Below are 19,114 nucleotides of genomic sequence, written 5' to 3' on the forward strand. Positions count from 1 at the left end.
TCACCAGCTGTGTGACTTTGGGCAAGTCACTTAATCAAAATTGCCTCATCCTGGGTCATCTCCAGTCATCCTGATGAATATCTGCTCACTGGATTCAGATGACTCTGGAGGAGAAGTGAGGCTGGTGACCTGCACATCCCTCTCTCACTCATAAACAAAGTCAAGTGCAAGTCATGTCATCATTTCTCTGATGGCACGGTCTTCTTCGGCAACGAAGGACGAACACACACTTGAAACCATGGGAGTTGATGAGTTCACAAAGTGAGAAAGTACTGATAGATAGCAATAAGTAGCATTTAGATAGCACCTATGCTAAGTGCTTTACAGATACTATCTTATATATCCTCACAGCAACCCTAGCAGGTAGATGTTACCTAGAGGTAGATTATCCTCTTTTTACAGCTGAGAAAAATGAAGCAAACAGAGGTTTGTGACTTGTCTAAGTTTAATTATATAGCTAGTAAGAGCTTGAGGCTACATTTTCACTCCGTTCTTCATGACTCCAGGCCTGGCTACCTCAGAGGAGAGAGAAGGATCGCTGGGTACACACTTGTGCAACAGGAAACATCCTTTGGCATCTGTGTGGAGGATTGACTGGAGAAGGAAGAGACAAGGAGACCAACTGAGGCTATTGCAATGGTCTTCTTAGCAGAATATAATCATTTGTTTCTTTCTATAGTTAAAGTTTACAAAATACTTTCTTCACAATAACACTTTCCTAGGCATTGTAAGCATATTTTACTGTTTTCAAGAAGTCTGGGTTTTGACCTCCTAATCTTTTTTCCATTGGCCTTAGGTGACTTATGGTTCCTCTCTACCTCCTTTTCCCCTCTACTTCTCCCCCTTTTTAACTTTGCCACCAGGTCGTTTCAAAGACTTTCCTCTTTCTCAATTCACTCAAACCTTTCTTTCTAGTCTCCTCCATACCCACTCTCTGTCTCTGATATTCTTAGCTCCTATTCTTTTCGAAAAATTTTTTATTTTTAACATTCATTAAAAAAACTTTGAATTCCAAATTTTCTCCCTCCTTACCGCCCTTCTGCCACCTATTGAGAAGGCAAACAATATGATATCAATTACACATGTGAAGTCATGCAAAACATGTGCATATTAGCCACATTGCAAAAAAGAAATAAACCCATACCAATAGAAGGCAAGAAACATAAAGTAAGAAAAAATATACTTTACTTTGCCCTCAGAGTTCATCAGTTCTCCACCTGACAGCATTTTTCATTACGGGTTCTTTGGAATTGAATTGAACCATTGTACTGATCAGAGTAACTAAGCCTTCCACAGTTGATGCATCATTACAATAGTGCTGTTACTGTGTACAATGTTCTCCTGGTTCTGTTTGCTTCACTTTGCATCAGTTCATATAAGTCTTTCTGGGTTTTTCTGAAATCATCCTACTTATCATTTCTTATAGCACGATAGTACTCCATCACAGTCATAAAACACAACTTGTTTGGCCATTCCCCAATTGACAGGCATTCCCTCAATTTCCAATTCTTTGCCACCACAAAAAGGATTGCTGTAGATTTATTTGTACAAATAGGTCCTTGTCCCTTTTCTTGATCTCTTTGGGATAATAGACCCAGTAGTGGCATTGCTGGATCAAAGGGTATGCACAGTTTGATAGGCCTTAACTCCAAATTGTTCTCCAGAATGGTTGAACCAATTCATCTGAGCTCCTATTCCCAAGAACCATTTCACTTTCAGTAAATTCCTACTTCATTGCCCCAGAAGAAGCTGTGTAGTGGACTGCAAAGAACATTAAGAGACCTGATTGTAAACAAGGAAACCCTGTGGGACTCTGTCATTAGCATTGTATCCAACAGCTTGGATTTAAGACACTTTGCCCAGATGAATGCATACTAAGCTACTGAAAGAACTAGAAGTTGTGATTACTTTCACTTTCAGTAATATTTGAAAGATCATGGAAAATGGAAAATGTTGTTTGTTCTGTCTACAAGAAGGGAAATGTTCCTTGATTGTTTTATAAACCAGATCAATAGCCTTGTAATTAGCCTCCTTATTCACCTGTGACTTGTTTTAATGTCCTCTACTATGTGATGGAGGAAAAACCAAGTATATAATATTTGTCCATGGCAGATGAGTTCCTTAAATATTCATATTAAGAAATACTTACATCTTTAAAATAAAATAGAATTTGGTCATATAAATCAGTCAAGTGATAAATAAGCACATCATTATTTTCCTGTTTTATTTGCAGAGGCAACTATTTTTTTTTTATTGGGAAACATTACAAATATTAGCTTATGAAGTTATTATCCACAGATCGTTTTATTTATGGATCAGAGTATAAATTTAAAAACCTTGTATTGATTTAGAGTAATATTTAAACAAGTATTCACCAAGTTTCAGGGTAGCTTTTTTATTAGAAAACTAATTTGCCTCATCATCATTATTACTAAGAAAAATGACAATTTCCTCTTTTAGCTCTAATGTCCTTTGAAGTACTTTGGCAGGAAAAAGCCAGCATGTTTCACAATAGTTTAAAAATGACATTATCAGATTATCACACAATTTTGCAAAGTCTTTTTTTTTAATGGAATATATTTATAAACTTGATTACCTTTGTAACAAATTGAAAACCTGTTTGTAACATGTCATTCATATTTCTTTATATAAATACTTGACTATGAAGCATACAATATACCGAAATTACACAAGTGTCCACCTTTTAAACTATTGTTTATAGTACTGAATTTTGTCTGGCATTGACTGAGCTCACTCAATTCAAGGTCTAATTTAAGACTCCCATACTGTATCATTTTTTATTTCCAGCTACATTAAAAATTAATTTTAGCACAAAATTGCCACAAATAGGTTTGTAAAGTAACAAATCTTTATTAATGAGTTTGAACAACATATTGCATATATGTAATCAAGTGAGCATTTGTTGCTTCATCCATTTTCAGTGCAAAAAGATTTTGATTTCTCAACTAATCATGAGAATCTTTGGACATGTGGGCATTTCTTTCTAAGTTGTATCATGCATAGCTACGTAAAATTTGCCAAGAACCATTCTAAGCATTTCAATTGCTTCATGTAAAACCAACATTTCTCTCTTCAGATGGGGCTTTTGACACTTAGTGCTTATAAAAGCAACTTTATGTAATGCAAATGATCTTTTAATCTTTTCATAATCTTTTAATGTCACATGTGGTTTTTTAAAAAGTTTGGTTTTATTATTAAAAATATCTAATTGGCTAGGCATGGTGGTGCACATTGTAGTCTGAGCTACTGGGGATTTTGAAAATAATAGATTATTTGAGTTTGGGAGTTCTGAGCTGCAGTATGTCCAAAGCCAATTACATGTCTACAATAACTCCAGCATCAATATGGTGAGCCCCTGGGAATTGAGGCTATCATGCTGCATAAGTAAAAAAAAAGAAAAAAAATAGAACAGGTTAAAGCTTGGTGCTCATCATTATTGAGATCAGGTCCACGATTGGTGGCTGCATTTCTAGCTTAGGTGTGACAGGGAGATCCAAAAATAAACAAAAATGTAATTTTGGGGGAGCGATTTCTTTTCTTATTAATATATTCCACATGGATACTATCCAATTATTAGGCTTCATACAATTTGTTTCAAGCAAAAATGTAAAAGGAAAATGTAGTGGTCCATTGATAACTATACTTTATGAATTACTGTAAATAAACTAAGGATTGTATTTTCTGGATATGGGATTTTTTCTTTTTCTGAATTTTCATCATTTTTATTGACTCTTATCTTTGCTTGTGCCAGTTTCATATGCTCTAATGAATTCTTTTTTTAAGAAAAATGATTTTGTGTTTATCCATTACTAAGGAATATTATTTTGCTTTTAAAAACCAAGACAATGCACATTTTAAGTAAATATAAATTTAATTCTTGGAAATTTCAAATGATTTTCTGGTTATTTCAAGTTTTAAAAAGTTGTTTGGGGACAAGCTAGCTTATCATATTATAGTTAGAAAAAAAGAATAAAGTTGAGGAATTGGAGCAGATGTGGCATCTTTAAAATTCCACAGAGAGGTTATTTAACTTTGAAATTATGTGTATAACTTTCAAATGTAGCAAGCACCTCATTCATTCTATGCTGACTCCTGTGGACACAGGCTGACTCAAATTTAACCTCATGTTTGCATACTGTATTAAATAATCACAGTGACATTTACTGGAGGTTGAAGTGAATTCTCTGTGTTAGTCCTGCTTTTGTTGACTTTGAGCTAAACTTTGCTTTCATTGAAAAATGTGAAGGTCTTTGTGTAGGAGTTGTACTAAAAAAATCCAATTCTTTTGGGGCCATTGGAGTGGCATGCTTCCCTAAGGTTATATAGTTAATTAGTGGCAAAGCTAGAACTAGATCCAGAACCTTGTCATCAACTTCTAGTCTAGTGAGGTTTTTTTCTACTCAAATACCCTAGAGACTTTTAAATGAGCTTTATAGAATGTGTTTACATGTTTTCCCCACTCCCTAACCCTACTGCAACTCACAGCCCTCAGGCAGTCACCACTGTCACAGAGAGTTATTATCTGTTGACCCAGGATGACACCTGAGAGACAGTTATAGAGTAGGATCTAAACACCTCATTACATGGGCCTTCAATGGAGTAAGATGAGTAGGGATAAACTTTGGAAATTTCCGATAAGGCTAATTCATTAAATTCCCTTCTGCTCTTACAGAAGAGCTTTAAAGTTTATTATTATGATTATTTTCATGGCCCCCTTAGAAAAAAATAGTTATTGCAGTTTAGATGGTGAGAAAACAGTGCCTTCCTCTTGCCAGAGGGATAAAATACAAATTCCTCTAGCATTTAAAACTTTACAGTCTGGCTCTAATAGAATGACAAAAATGAAGGATTAGAAGGGACACCAGGAGCCATCTAGTGGAACCCATTCACTATTATGTATACTACAAATGATCATCCAGCTTTTGCCTGAAGATTCCCAAAGAAAGGGAACCCACCACCTTTAAAGGTAAGCCACCCACTTATGTACTACTCACACTGACACAGCCTTAGTTTGGACCCCCAGTATTTCTTGCCTGAACCTCTTAATTGGTATCCGGGTATCATGCCTCTCTCTTCACTTCATCCTTTACGCAGCTACTAGTGGGAGTTTACTAAAGAACTTCTATTTCTGCCAAACTTCTCTCATTTTGCACTTCTTTGTTACTGTCAAGGGAAGCATCATCTTTCTACTCATCAAGACTGACAAGCTCTGTGTCATCCTTGTCTCCTCACTCTCACTTTCCCCAAATTCAATAAGATGTTAAGTTTTGTTAACTTTTACACGACCACCTCCTTAAGTTTATCTCTCAGCTTCTTTCACCTACAATACTGATATAGTCATCCAATTGGTAACCAAAAATTCTGTCCTAAACCCTGTTGTCTGAGTGCTGTCTCATTTAGTGAACTCATCTGCTCCCATGGGTTCAATTATCACCTTTGTGTACATGACTCCTAGCTTCAGTCCCACATCACCAACTCCCTATTGGATATTTCAGATGAAATGGGGATCTCAAATTCAAAATGTCCAAACAGTGCTCATCATCCCCCACTCCCAGTCCTACCCACCTTCTTAGCTTCCAATTTACATCTGATTTCTGAATGTTTGAAAATTAACTCATTACCTCTTCTTGTTGTTCATCCTTCATTTTTGAAGAGGGTCAATGAATGACATCATGATGTTGGGCTAAGAGAGTGAGGTCTTGTGTGTGAATTGGATTTAAGGAGGCAGAGCTGCACAGTCGTCAGCTTTGTTCTCTCTTCCACAAAAGTCTAGAGAGAACATATTATCAGTAGGAGAAGGTGGTCTTCAGTGTCAAATGGAGCAGATAGGTTAAGAATGAAGAGGACTCTGAAGAGTCTATCCTGAGTTTCAGTTGATTAATGATCTCAAAAGTCAGATTACAGAGGCTTGTGGAGTGAGTAGTGAGGAAGTAGAGGCAGCACAGCCTTTTCAAGGAGTTTGGCTAAGAAAGAAGAAATCCAGGACACAGCTTGAGGGGATGGTGGTGACTGACTAATGCAGGGAGATGAAGATAAAGAAGAGAAGCCATAGAGGGTAATAGTGGGTGACAGATGAATAGTGAACTCCACAGTCTCCAGTGGATGTTGCAGAGGGAGCTAGATGGGTATGGGACTACTCTTTCACTTGAGTAGCTAGTAGGGAGGGGCTGGGTGGTGGGTGGTGAGTGGTGAGCGGTGAGCCCTTTCCTCCCCTCCCCAAATTGAGCCTCAGGGGTGTAAGTGCTGTAGTCTAGGCTGATGTGGCCCATTAACCATAACATTTCCACTAAAAGGTAATTGGGAAATATTTAAATATTTAATGAAATAAATAAGAGTACAACAGAACATGGATAATGTTGATATATAGTTTTCTTAGTCAATATGCCATCTACAGGGATGTAGAAATCCTTATATATATATATATGGTTGAGTGGCCCCTGTTTCTTTTTAAGTTTGATACTACCTGTATATGTATAAGCCAAGTAGCTGCTAGAATTAGATAAAACACAGATAAAAATTCAAGCACACTTTAATGTAAGATAGCTACATAATATGATTAAAAGGGCATTCTAAGATACACTGTAAGTAGCAGAAGGGGGAATATCGCCATCCTTGTGATCATATTGTCCATCTCAGTATCACCCTCACCTTCTCATACTCGCTCCTCTCACGGATCCTGCCATTTGCCCAACCTTGTCATTTCTATCTCCACAGCATCCCTAGAATTTGTCCTTCTCACTCCATTCACATAGTTACTGCCCTAGTTCACATTCTCTTCACTTCCCCCCTAAGAGTACTGTGACTGCTGGAATTTTATTCTTAAATCATTCTCATCTCAGCCACCAAAATGATATTCTTAAAATTTAACCCTCCCTCCCTCCCTCCCACCTCCCACACAGCTAAGGACCCACCCAACTTAGCAAATATAAACTCCTCTGTTTGGCATTTAGTGTTCTTTACAACCTTTCTATCTTTCAGGTTTTCTTATATCTAAGAATCTGAAAGACTTTGTTTAATTTTTTAAAAGTTGGGGGAAGTCAAGTGTGTTTGTAGGTAGCAAGGAAGGAATAGTAGCAAGATATGGAAAGACTGAAGATAAGAGAGGAAATGGGATAACTTTGGAGGCAAACTACTGGAGAAGAAAGTTAAGGATTGGCCTTAACCAGAAGACTGGAGGGATACTTTGGATGTGTTTTGAGATGTAGAAAAATTGAGAAGGGAGACTTGTACTAATGGAGTCTATTTCCTTAGCAAAGTATATGTCCTCAGGTTAGAAATAGAGGGACGTTTGAGGAGGGAAGAATTTTTGAATAGCCACTGTAGGAAGTGAGATGGAGAATCAATTGGGATGTGGAAGGATTGCTTTGTTGTAGGGGGAGCCCAGGTGAGATTAGATTACATAAATTTGAAAAGGACCTAATCTCTTTGAGTAAATGACTTCCTCCTAATTGTGAATAGGAGCTGAGGAAGCAGGTGATAGGAGCAATCCAGGGTTCAGATTTGGGAAGGATGGATGTCAAGATAAGGGCTGTAGTTTGATATTGAACTAGAACAGGGGTGGGGAACTTGCTGCCTCAATGCCACAAGTGGTCCTCTAGGTTCTTAAGTGCGACCCTTTGACTGAACCCAAACTTAATGAAAAGATTTGTTTTGTAAAACTTGGACTCAGTGAAAAGGCTGCAACCAGGGACCCAGAAGGCCACATGTGACCTTAAGTCCTCTGGTTCCCCACCCAGAATCTAAGGACTAAAGATCTCGGTAAGGACAAAGACTAGGGGTGGAGGAATGAACCTGAAGACTTTGTCCTTTCTGTATACTTTTTCTTGGTGACCTTACTAGTTCCTATGGATTTTATTATCATTTCTTTGTATATGGAAATACAAATCTATATATCCAACCCTACTCTCCTGAATTCAGCCTGGCATCTCAAATGTGCATATTTCTTCCAAAAGCTTCCCATGTATCAGACTTCCTTATTTCTGTCTAGAGTACCATTTTTCTGGCCACTCTCTCACCCCACGTATCTAATCACTTTCCAGATTTTTTCACTTTTTTGTCTACGCTCTCAAAATCCATTCTTTTCTTACTATTCAGTTTGCTTTCCCCTCCCTTTTAAATTCACCTCTTTCTTCCCATAGTTTACTAACTGGTTTTCCTATGCACCAATTGTCTCCCCGAATCAATCTTTCAAAGGGATGTTAAAATTATTCTCCTCAAACAAAGATCTGGAAGTATCACTGTCCTACTCAATAAACTCCAATGACCTTTCTAGAATAAAATATAAACTCCTCTTTTTGACCTTTCAAACTCTTCACAAATTAGGTTGAACCTAGTTATCTAACTTCATTGTACATTGTCCCTCTTCTCTCTCTAAGGTCCAGTCAAACTAGCCTTAATTTTCTTCCTCAAACCCAGAACTCCATCTCTGGTCCTGTGCACTGGTTGTCTCCAGTACATGAAATGCACTTCCCTCCTCAACGTCTGCCTCATGATATCCATCCCTTCCTTAAGTATGAATGTCAAACATCACTCTGGTCTACATGGAGCCTTACCTGATTCTTCTTCCGCCTAGCTGCAAATGATCTTCTTCCTTAATTAGGGTGTATTTATTTTGTATAGACTTCTTCTGTATACAAACATACATAAATGTATATATAAACATACTTGTTGGCCTCTCCATTAGAACGGTAAGCTTTTTGAGTGGAGATTATTTCATTTTTGTGTGTATGTGTTCCTGACAACTAACACAATGTCTGGTATATAGTAGGTGCCTAATAGATGCTTGGTGACTGTTGATTGAGAGGAATACTATAAGCCAGGTCCTGAGAAGGACCTGAAGCCTGACAGGATCCACATTGAACGATATTAACTGAGTCATCTTGATGCAAAGACCAGTCAAGAAGTGTTCTTTTTTCTTCATGTTTTCATTGCTTATCAAACTCCCATAATCTTTTACTGTCCTTCCATTTTCTATAATATTGGTTCCAGGGTTTCCTAAGAGTAAATTATTCCCATCTCTGATGCCATTTTCAGTTCTCGTCTTACCAACCATCTCAGTCCTTCTCTTCACATGTTCAACTCTAGCTCTTTCTGCTCCTTCCCTTGTGCCCTCTAGAATTCCTGTTCCATAACTAACAAACTTCCATTTTGATTTTAAACCTCTTCCTCTTTACATCTTTTGCACCCATGGAGACCTGGCTTTCCTCAGAAGATGCTGCATCTCTGGCTGTCCATTCCAGTTCTGGTTGTACCTTGTCACATACACACTGGTCCTAGAGAGGAAGTCTGAATACTCCACTCCTTATTCCCCCTTCCAGACTCTCTCTCTGCCACCATCATTCAATTATTTCTCTGCTTTGGACATTGGCTCTATTCAAATATACTACATGTGTCTCACTGTACTCTTCATTAGGCTACTTCCAGAATATTGTGTTCTGTTCTTAGAGCTATAGTTTAAGAAGAGCATTGATAAGCTGAAGAATATCCTGAGGAAGGGAATTGTGCAAGATCTTAAAATCATGCCATATAGCAACTGAAGAAAGCAAAGATATTTAACCTATAGAAGACTTGGGGACATGATAGCTGTTTCTGAGTGTCTGAAGACCTGTTATGTGGAAGAAAGATTAGATTTGTTCTGCTGGTCCCTAAAGGCAAAACTAGAAACCTAGAAATTATCTGGAGGTAGATTTCAGTTGGATGTAAGGGAAAAGTTATGTGACATCTAAGACTTACATATAATCGTATATAAACTATAACACGGGGTACTGAAGTAGTGTAAGTAGGCCAAATCTATTCATGTGCTGTCTTCCTTAAACCTACAAAAAGGCAGTGTGTCACTATATTAATTATCCAATGAGGGAGTATATCCATGTTGTCCACTAGGTGGTGCTCTGTACAAGTCACCAGCCAGTGCTCCTATTCCTTTCTGGTATGCCTGAGAGGGAACTTTCCACAGTATCCAAGTGTGGCTCAGAAAGGCATTGTGGAGAAATTGAAAATGAACGCTGGTTATATTCTAAACTTCTCTAAAGTACTATTCTTAACCTGGGGTCTGTTTGTCTGTTTAAGAGATGTTTCGTAACCATATTTCAATATATGTTTTCTTTGTATTTTATGCATTCTGAGAAGTAGACCATAGTTTATTAGACTTCCAAAGGGATTTATGACATACAAGGTTAAAGAAAACAACCCAAAACCTCTACTGTTGGGTACGATATGAAATATTGCTCACAAATATTTAAAAATAGGAAATCTATGGCTTTACCACCCAAAGTGTCTTCCCCTCCCTTCCCCTCCAGTTTGGACTTAAGTAATAACATATTTTAGCAACATAGTTGCTAAATATAGCAAAAATAAAAGGAAAAATGGTGAACACTTTAATGTGGAGCCCTCTGCACCAATCAGATCAGCTTTTTTCTTGAATCCATAGTAGGCACTTCTCCCTACCATGTGAGATTATACTCCTTGAAGTTACTTTTTTCCTTTGGTAACTTTCCTCACTCATATCGAGCCTCAGTATTTCTCTGCTCCCAGTTGGATGCATTGTCTCTTCCTGGTCTAGTACCTCCAATTGTCAGTGGGGGGAAGAGAAAAGAAAAAGGCCTCTCCTACCCCCTTCTCCATCCAATCCTCAGTCGTTCCTTTTCAAGGGCACAGTTCTTTCTCCAGTCTGGCTCCAAATCTAGAAACTAACACGCTCTACTGCTAGATTGGCATGCTATTTTAGACATAGCCCCAAGGGGGCAAAACTGATTTTTGCAGTCATAAACATGGAAGTTTCCTGTGTGATGTGATTATCCTTTATCCAATGGCCAAAGCCTTCCCTCTAATTCTCTTAATTTGACTAAAGACTTACATTTTGCCGTGGGATTGTAGGAAAATTCCTTAACATCTATTTTACACCTTGTGGTTACATTGTTAATCTTTTTGACTCATCTCGTGCCCATCAGTTGAAGTGGGATGGAAAATTTCTTCCTTAGACTAATTATATTCTGGGCGTTCCCTGTCGGTCCACAGCATTTATTAGGTGATTTGTTCAGTCTTTTCATGTCAGATTCTCTATAACCCCCTCTGGGGTTTTTCTTGGCAAAGATACTAGAGAAGTTTGCCATTTCCTTCTCCTGCTCATTTCACAGATGAGCAACTGAGGCAAACAGGGTTAAGTGACTTGCCAAGGGTCACACAGCTAGTAAGTATCTGAGGCCACATTTGAACTCAGGTCCTCCAGTCTCCAGGGTCAGTGCTGCATTCACTTCACCACCTAACTGCTTTATTAGATAACTGCTTTGTGCCATATACTTTGCTAAATGCTGAAGATACAAAATAAGCCAAACAAAACAAAACAAAAACCAGTCTGATGGAGGAGACAACATAAAAACAATTAAGTACCAGAAAGATATTTACAGAGTGAATTATAGATAATCAACCAAGGGAAGGCACTAGCATTAAGGGAGAGTGAGACAGGCTCTTTGTACAAAGGGAGATTTTAGCTGGGACTTAAAGGAAGCCAGGGAAACCAGGAGACAGAGATGAGGAGGGAAAAGAATTCCAAGCTTGGGGGGCAACCAGGGAAGGTTCTCAGAGTTAGGAAATGCAGTGTCTTGTGCCACTGCATGGCAGAGAATGTGAGGGAAAGTAGGTATAAAGAATACTGGAAAGATAGAAGTCCAGGTTATAAAGGTCTTTGAATGCCAATGTGAGTGCATTAATGCGGGGGTGGGATGGGGTTTGGAACCCCTCCTCCCTGATACATACATACATATATTTTTTTCTACTACCAAACTTGCCTCCCTTAGGTCTTTTCCCCCAGAGTTGCAGTCGTCTTACATTTGGAATTTTCCCCTCCCAGTTATACAGTAGATGAATGGCGTCATGTGGAAAAACCCCTAGAGTATAGTATCTTGCTTTAAAACCTGGCCCCACCACTTACTAACCTCTCTCAGTTTCCTCATCTGTAAAATGGAGTTGGATTAGAAAATCTTTAAGGTTTTAGGCCTTCCAGCTCTTCTCTTAAATTTGGAAGTGTCTTGAGAGATTATGTAAATGCTTGATGAATGTAGTGCAAGCCTCCTATTTGACAGATGAGGAAACTGAGTCTCGAGTTACCCAAGTTCCCACAAGTAGCTGAGAAAACAGGTTCTTGGATTCCCAGTCTACCCACTCCTTCCATTCTATCAAGGTCTATGGATTATACTGAGACACACCTACACCCACACAGAGAGAAGAGGGGAGCAGTAGCATTCCTTTATGGTCATATTACTTAGGTCACATCCACCCCCCACCCCCACCCCCAGCCTGGTTCCCTAGCCCTGCAGGGAACTTGGAAATTTACTTGGCAGAGAGGCAGGAGAAGGTTCAGGTCTTTTCAGAGCTCTTTCCTGGTTCTGGGAGGGGAAAAAAAATGCTACCTAGAAGCAGTTTCTTCCTTCCCTCTTTCAGGGATCACTCCCTTGCAGCCAAGTTTCTCTCCCCCTCGCAGCTGCCCATTGAAGCTTCCCTCCAGCTTGCCTCCCTACCTCTCTGCTGCACTCGGGGAGTCTCTTGTTCTGAGCGGCCACAAAGCCCCTTTGATCATCTACTAGGCTCCGAGCCATGTGACCCGGGGGTGGGTGGGACTAGTCTCTCTACATATCCAGTGGGATACAGAGTTACCGCTGCTTGGGTGAGTCTACACGATCCCTTTGTTCTTTCTAATAATTCCAGTTGCTACCTTGTGTGTGGGTCACCAGGTCCTTGGGTTCGCCTCCCTGGCCCAAGGCTCCTGGGGGTGGGGGAGGTGGGGGCCCGAGACAGGTAGAAGCCTAGGGTTTGGTGAACTTGTTTGTAGGCAGGGGAGCTGCACTGAGCAGAAAGCAGGAAGCCTTGTGCCTCTCATTCTGGAAATGAGAAAGGTCAGCAGAGCCAGTGGCAAGACAGTTTAGCCTACTGAGGACTGCTGGCTGCAGGCTGAGGCACTGGGAGATGGGGGAATTCGGTTTCAACTCTAGAACCAGATTTTCTGTAGCACAAGAGAAGAAAAAGGTCTTTGTATGATTATAGTTATCTCTTTGTAAATATTTGGCCAAGTGAACTGAGGAGTTTAATTTCTCCGGTTGGAATTTTTCTCCTTGCAGAATATTTGAATTTGGAAGTGGCTTTGCTAGCTTTCTGGAGTGTAAGGAAAGCAAGAAAAACTTTCCAAGACTAACTAGCATTCCCTGCGTTACTTTTGGAGCAAGAGGAGGCATAACTGGGGGAGCACCTTAGAGAGCGGGGCTGTTTTATTTAATTTAAGTTTGACTTTTAAAATGCCCCTTAAGCAAAAGGGTCCTTAGACCTTTGTTCTCTTTTCTGAAAATTTTGTGATGGCTTTTTGCTGATGTGCCTTCCTTTCTGGGAGTGAAGGAAGAATGGATTTGGTTTTTTTTTCTGTTTTGTTTTTCTAGGAAGTTAGGGACAAAGTGTTTGCCTTGCCAGAGTGAGTCTCCTAGCTTTGAAGATGCAACTTGGGGGGGGGGGGCGCGCAATTTGCCACATGGAGTTGTTTAGAGGAGTATAGATCAGTATGAGCAGAGAGTACCATCTGCTCATGAAATCCAACCCCAAATGTCCTGGGGTGATTCATTCATTTTTACAGCATGCTGTTAATTCTACTTTTTCTATCCCAAGATCTATCTGACATAAAATTGTCTTGGGATGTGGTAGAAAGTTTAATGGTGGCATCTCCCTGCTCCCTTGTTTGCAGTTCCGTTGTTTTGGAAGAAAAATAAGACAGTTTGCCATAGATAGGTCTCATTGTTCCTTGAAAATTCATACTGTTCACTAGTTCTTTCCTCTTCTATCTGCCTGGAGCTCTTAGGAAGGCACCAGGTGGGATTGCTTGGAATCTGGTTTTGGTCTTAAATAGAAAAATCTGATGGAGAAAATTGGAAAGACATAGGGAGAAGACATGTAAACGAACCATTTTTTATTATTCAGATGAACTCCTTTCCTCTGAGCACAAATACTACTAGAGCAGCCTTAGGAGCAAAGCATGGGAAGGAACTGCTGAAGCAGATTCCTTCTCAATCTAAGTAGGAATTTCCTGACTACTACTCAAGCTGTTTCACTGAGGTAGTGAGAGGATTGCTTTTTGTTAGGGGAAGTTTAAAGGAAGAGGTTAGATTAAATGACCTTGAAATCCCTCTAATTCTGAGACTCTGATAAAGTTTAAAAAGTACTTCCATGACTCTCAATTTGTAAAGTAGTTAATCTAATTCTTATTCCCAGGAAATGGGCTCCCAGTGACTTGCTTAGGGTCACACAGCCAGTGCATGTCAGACCTGGGATTCTTAGGTCTTCTAAACCCAAGACCATTATTTCCACTACATTTTAAACTAAAATTTCATGTGTGGAACTTAATAAGGATTTAGAGATAGGTCATTTCTCTTTGACTAGCTCCCCAACGTACCCTGGGGACTCATTTCTAAAGAATATGAAGATAGCTGGGTCGCCTTGAATGGAGATTTTTTTCTTTTGAAAGCTAGGCTTACTTTCTCTTTCCCAAAGACTAAAACAGAGACACCAGATTATGTTACATTATCATTACAAACTCTTTTGTTATACTTATCTGTGAACATATTGTTCCTCTCAGTAGAATATACATTTCTTCTGGGCAGAGCTTGTTTCATTTGTGTTTTTGTGTGCCAGTGCAGAGCAGCAATGCTTTTGCACATGGATGTCTCTTGACATTTCTCTGTTTTCAAATTATCTTCTCTGCTGGCAATGCCAGTGACTTGATGATACCCCTTCCATGCTCAGTTGAAGTGGAGCCCCAACACTTCTTAGGGGCCTGAGGGAGAGTCTGAGTAGCAGATATGTCAACAAAAGTTTTGGACATGGAGTTATAGGGCCTGGATTTGAGTTCTGACTTAACTGTTGTTCAGGCATGTCTGACTCTCTATGACCCCATCTTGGCAAAGATACTGGAGTGATTTGTCCTTTCCTTCACCAACTCATTTTATAGATGAGGAAACTGAGGAAAACAGGGTTAAGTGACTTGCCCAGTGCCACACAGCTAGTACATGTCTGAGGCCAGAGTTGAACTTGTGTTTTTCTGACTAGCTGGCCAAATGCTTCATTCTGCTTAACTTAGCACTTACTATGTTTTTTTACCTTGAGCAAAATGCTTTACTTCATCTGGAAAATGAGGCTAGATGATCTCTAATGTGACTTTCAGCTCTGAATGGAATGTTTTTATGGGTGCCCATGAGCCTGATGAGGTTGAGATTGGGGCATAGTCCTAGATTTTGTTCTTCCTCTGAAAAGGAGAGAGAAACAGTGACCTCGCTATCCCACCGAAGCATTTATACTGTGCTAGATATCCAGGAAGAACATTTGCCTCTCTAAGCATCTGGCCACTGATTGCTGGACATCATATCCTCTGAGCTTCTTATTTTGACATATGAGAGTTGAATAGGCTGTTTGGCTCCAGAAAAGACTGCATTGCACCAATGCAGCTCAGAGTTTCTTTAAGGAGGACAATTCTATTAAGTAATGTTGCCACTAGTGTTCCACCTAACCAGAATATCATCAAACTTTGCAATTTAAATTTAGAACACACACTCTTTCCGTTTCTTCTTTGTGTGACAGATTCAAAGGACTTTAAAACTGTTTAACTGGAATCCTAGTTTTCTTATTTCCCACTGCAAATTTACAAGAGGCCCCATACTGGCTTCCTGCCTCTCCTCATGTCTCTGGGCCTCCTCCCACTCTCATTTGTACACAGGAAATGCAGATTCACTTGTCTTTATCCTAATAAGAAAGATCAATCTGTATTTTTAGGAGGGAGCAGATGATCTATTTCAAAATCGAATATTAATGATTTTTAGATGATCTGTCCTTTGGATTATTCAGCTCCCTAGACCCTACCCATTGACCCTGCCTGTCTCCCTTAAAATGGTTAATTGGTAAATGTTTTGAAACCAATATATACGCAATGGGTGAAGACAATTACTAATTCTCTCTGCCCTTCTCTACCTATGTTCCACAGAGCTGCTAAAGGGATATTCTTAAAGTCCCCATGTCATCCCCCTTCTCAAGAAACGTCAGTGGCTTCTTTGTTGCCTCTAGGATAAAACAAACCAAAACTGCTGTTGGGTATTAAAAACCCTTCAGAAAGCTGGCTCTTGCCTACCTTTCTAGGACTGCTACTTCCTTCTCACATAGCTACTTGTTATTCTACACACGTGACATTCCATCTCCCATGTCCTCTACTTTTCATTGCAATCCAGACTCCTTGTCTGCTCTGTTCTTTCTCCTTCTTTCTGCCTCTTAAAATCCGTAGCTTTCTTCCAAGCTCAGTTCTGTATCTAGGATTTTGACTGAGAAAAGGAGGTAAAAAATTGGATGATAGCCTGAGGGCATGTTAGGATTTAGGGAAAAGGGTTGGATGAGGGAGAAATGTGCATATTTATGAGCTTTTGGGAAGGAGCCCTCTGAGAGAAGAGAATGGGATCTGAGGCATATGTGGTAGGATTGCCCTTGGTGTGGAGAAAGTCTCCTACAGAGGCCGCAATTAAGGAGGAGAAAATGGGAGATAATGCCAGAGTTGGGAGATGAGAGAAAGGGATAATAAAGAATTCATTGAAGACATTCTTGATTTTCCTCAATAAAGAGTAAGATGAGCTCAGTTTAGGAAATGGCGGACTGAGGAGTTTGGGACAGCCGCTGCTGTGTGTTTGAGAAGCATGTTGGGAAGAGGATAAGGACTGCCTTGCTTACCGTGAGAGCCCAGTTGAGGTTAGATAGCATTATATTTGTAGCAGGCCCAAGTCTACAGTTTCATGACTTCCTCCAGTAATAAAGAAGGTGAATGGGGGAGTTTGAGAAGGCGTGAGCAGTGGGAGGACAAGGGCTATAGGATTCTAGAGAAGAGGCCAGTGTGGAGTCACACTGATTAACTAACGATAGGGTCATGATGGGGAAGGGAGGAAAATGAAGTCAGCAGAAGTCATGGACTGAGAAATTAATGCTATAGAGCCACAGACAGCTGAAGAATTGCCCAGATATCATATAGAGACCCCAGGAAATTCTGTGGTCTGGCTTTGTCACTGACTTTCTTTGTGTCGTGACTAAGTTACCTCTTTCTGGCTCATTTTCTCCATCCCTAACAGAAGAGAAATAATCAACTCTTTTGGAGACCAAGCGATGACTTAAGTGGAAAGCTAAGTGCTGGGGATACAAAGAAAGGCAAAGAACTATGTCTACCTGCCCTGTAGGATCTCCCATTCTAATGGGAGCAATATGAAAAAAATATACACATACAAGGTATATTCAGTGTAAAAAAATGGAAAGTAACCTCCAAGTGAAGTCATTAGCCGTGGGAGAAAGGTCTCCTGCAGAAGATGAGATTTGAGTTGAGTCAGGAAGCCAGGAGGCAAAAATGAGGAGAGGAAGCATTCCAGAAAGGATGGAGGGACAATTGATGAAAAGACAGGGAGCCGAGAGATAGTGTTGTATGCAAGGATGGGCTAGAAGGCCCACAGAACAGGTGGACAAGGAGTAAAGATTAAGAAGACTGGAGAGGAAAGGTGAGGCCAGGTTGTGAAAGGCTTTGTATTTGATTGTGAAATAATAGGGAGCCACTGGACTTTATTGATGAGGGGTGGGGAGAAAGTTGACATGGTCAGAATTGTGTTCTAAGAAAATCACTTTGGCAGCATACTGGAGAATACAGCCAGAGAGGCAACCTGAAGGCTATTGCAATAGCCAGGAGTAAGGAGATTATGAGGGGAGTATTGTGGGATAGTAGATAAAGTAAAGATAGGGAGTGGTTTGGCACTACCATGGATATGTAGGATAAGGGAGAGTGAGGGGGTGGAGGATGACTGGAAGATTTACATAGATTTGGGCATCCTCTGCATAGAGCACCCAGGGAGATAGTTGAGGGACTGGGATAGAGCTTTGGGGCATACCTGTAATTAGTGGATGTAACCTAGAAGAGAATTCCACTAAGGAGATTGAGGAGTGGTCAGACAAGGAGGAGAACCAGGGAAGAACATGAAAACCTGGGGTATCTAGTAGAACCTTTAGTACATACCAGGCACTATATGTAGTGCTTTACAATTATTATCTCATTTGTTTCTCACAATAACCCTGTGAATTAATATCCTCACTTTGCAGCTGAGGAAACTCAGACAAATAGGATAAGTGACTTGCCCAAGGTCACACAGCTAATGGGTCTGAGGTCATATTTGAACTCAGGTCTTCTTGACTCCAGACCCTGCAACTCTATCCACTGTACCATCTAGCTCCCTCAGCTAGAGGGTAATCAGTAGTGTAAAAGGCTGAGGTAAAGGTCAAGCAGGATGAGGATTAAGAAAAAAAATATTAGTTTTAGCAGTTAGAAGATCATTAGTATTTTTGGAGAGAATAGTTTCAGTTCAGTGAAGAAAGTCAGAGGGCAAACGGCAAAGGTTTTAGGATCGATTGAAAAGAGAGGAAAGAGGCCACAGGTTTAGACGCCTTATTCAAGTTTAGCCATGATGTGGACGAAAGATTTACATAGGGTGGATGTTAACAAGAATGGTTGCATCAAATAAGGGTTGTTTAAGGGTGGGAGTGACATGTGCACTTTTGGAGGAAACAAAAAGACAAGTCAGTATGTGTGGAGAGCTGGATTGATGGGGAAGATTAGTGAGAGAGGGGGATAATAGCAGGGACAGTCCACCAGAGAAAATGAGATGAAGTAGGATCCAGGGGTTGGTCTTAGCAAGGAGAACCTCTTCACATGAGACAGGAGTGAAGAAGATGGTGAGGGAATATGGGGATGTGAGAGGAGAAGAGGGAGCTCCCATAGATCAGACTCAATTTTTTCTTCCATTCACTTGAAGCCCTCAGTTGGAGGATTGGCAGAGAAAGGTGCTGTGGAAGGTGTAACAACTGATGAAAATGTTTATTAGCCACTGTGGTGATGCTGGGCTTGATCTCATGGAGAAGGAGTCTACTTTAGTCTCATTAGAAGTTGGTTAATTTTTTCAGGTCAAAATCTTTTACAACAACAACAAAACTGATCAAATCTGAGTTTATTCACTGAATTCTGCTGTGTAAAAACTTCTAACTTCTTATTTTCTGG

At 40.0% G+C, this 19,114-nt stretch overlaps 1 protein-coding gene and 1 long non-coding RNA gene across 6 annotated transcripts in view; one reads left to right on the forward strand and one right to left on the reverse strand.

The window, feature by feature from the left end:
* The window catches only part of SEPTIN9 (septin 9), a 335,206-nt gene that overhangs the window by 236,403 nt on the left and 79,689 nt on the right, over positions 1-19,114 (forward strand). The window contains exon 1 of one of the 5 annotated variants that reach the window (XM_072645133.1): positions 12,443-12,682. The exons of the other annotated variants lie outside the window; for them this stretch is intronic. The gene's annotated coding sequence lies outside the window, so the exon portion shown is untranslated. Of the gene's footprint in view, positions 1-12,442; positions 12,683-19,114 lie in introns of those variants that run through there. 5 annotated transcript variants of the gene reach the window in all.
* LOC140527870 (uncharacterized) lies at positions 437-12,599 on the reverse strand. The gene is made up of 3 exons (XR_011974955.1): positions 12,537-12,599; positions 5,643-5,790; positions 437-594 (listed from the first exon to the last, which is right to left on the reverse strand). It is a non-coding gene; the product is annotated as an uncharacterized lncRNA (long non-coding RNA).

This window comes from Notamacropus eugenii, chromosome 2 (assembly GCF_028372415.1).
Source record: "Notamacropus eugenii isolate mMacEug1 chromosome 2, mMacEug1.pri_v2, whole genome shotgun sequence".
NCBI lineage: Eukaryota > Metazoa > Chordata > Mammalia > Diprotodontia > Macropodidae > Notamacropus > Notamacropus eugenii.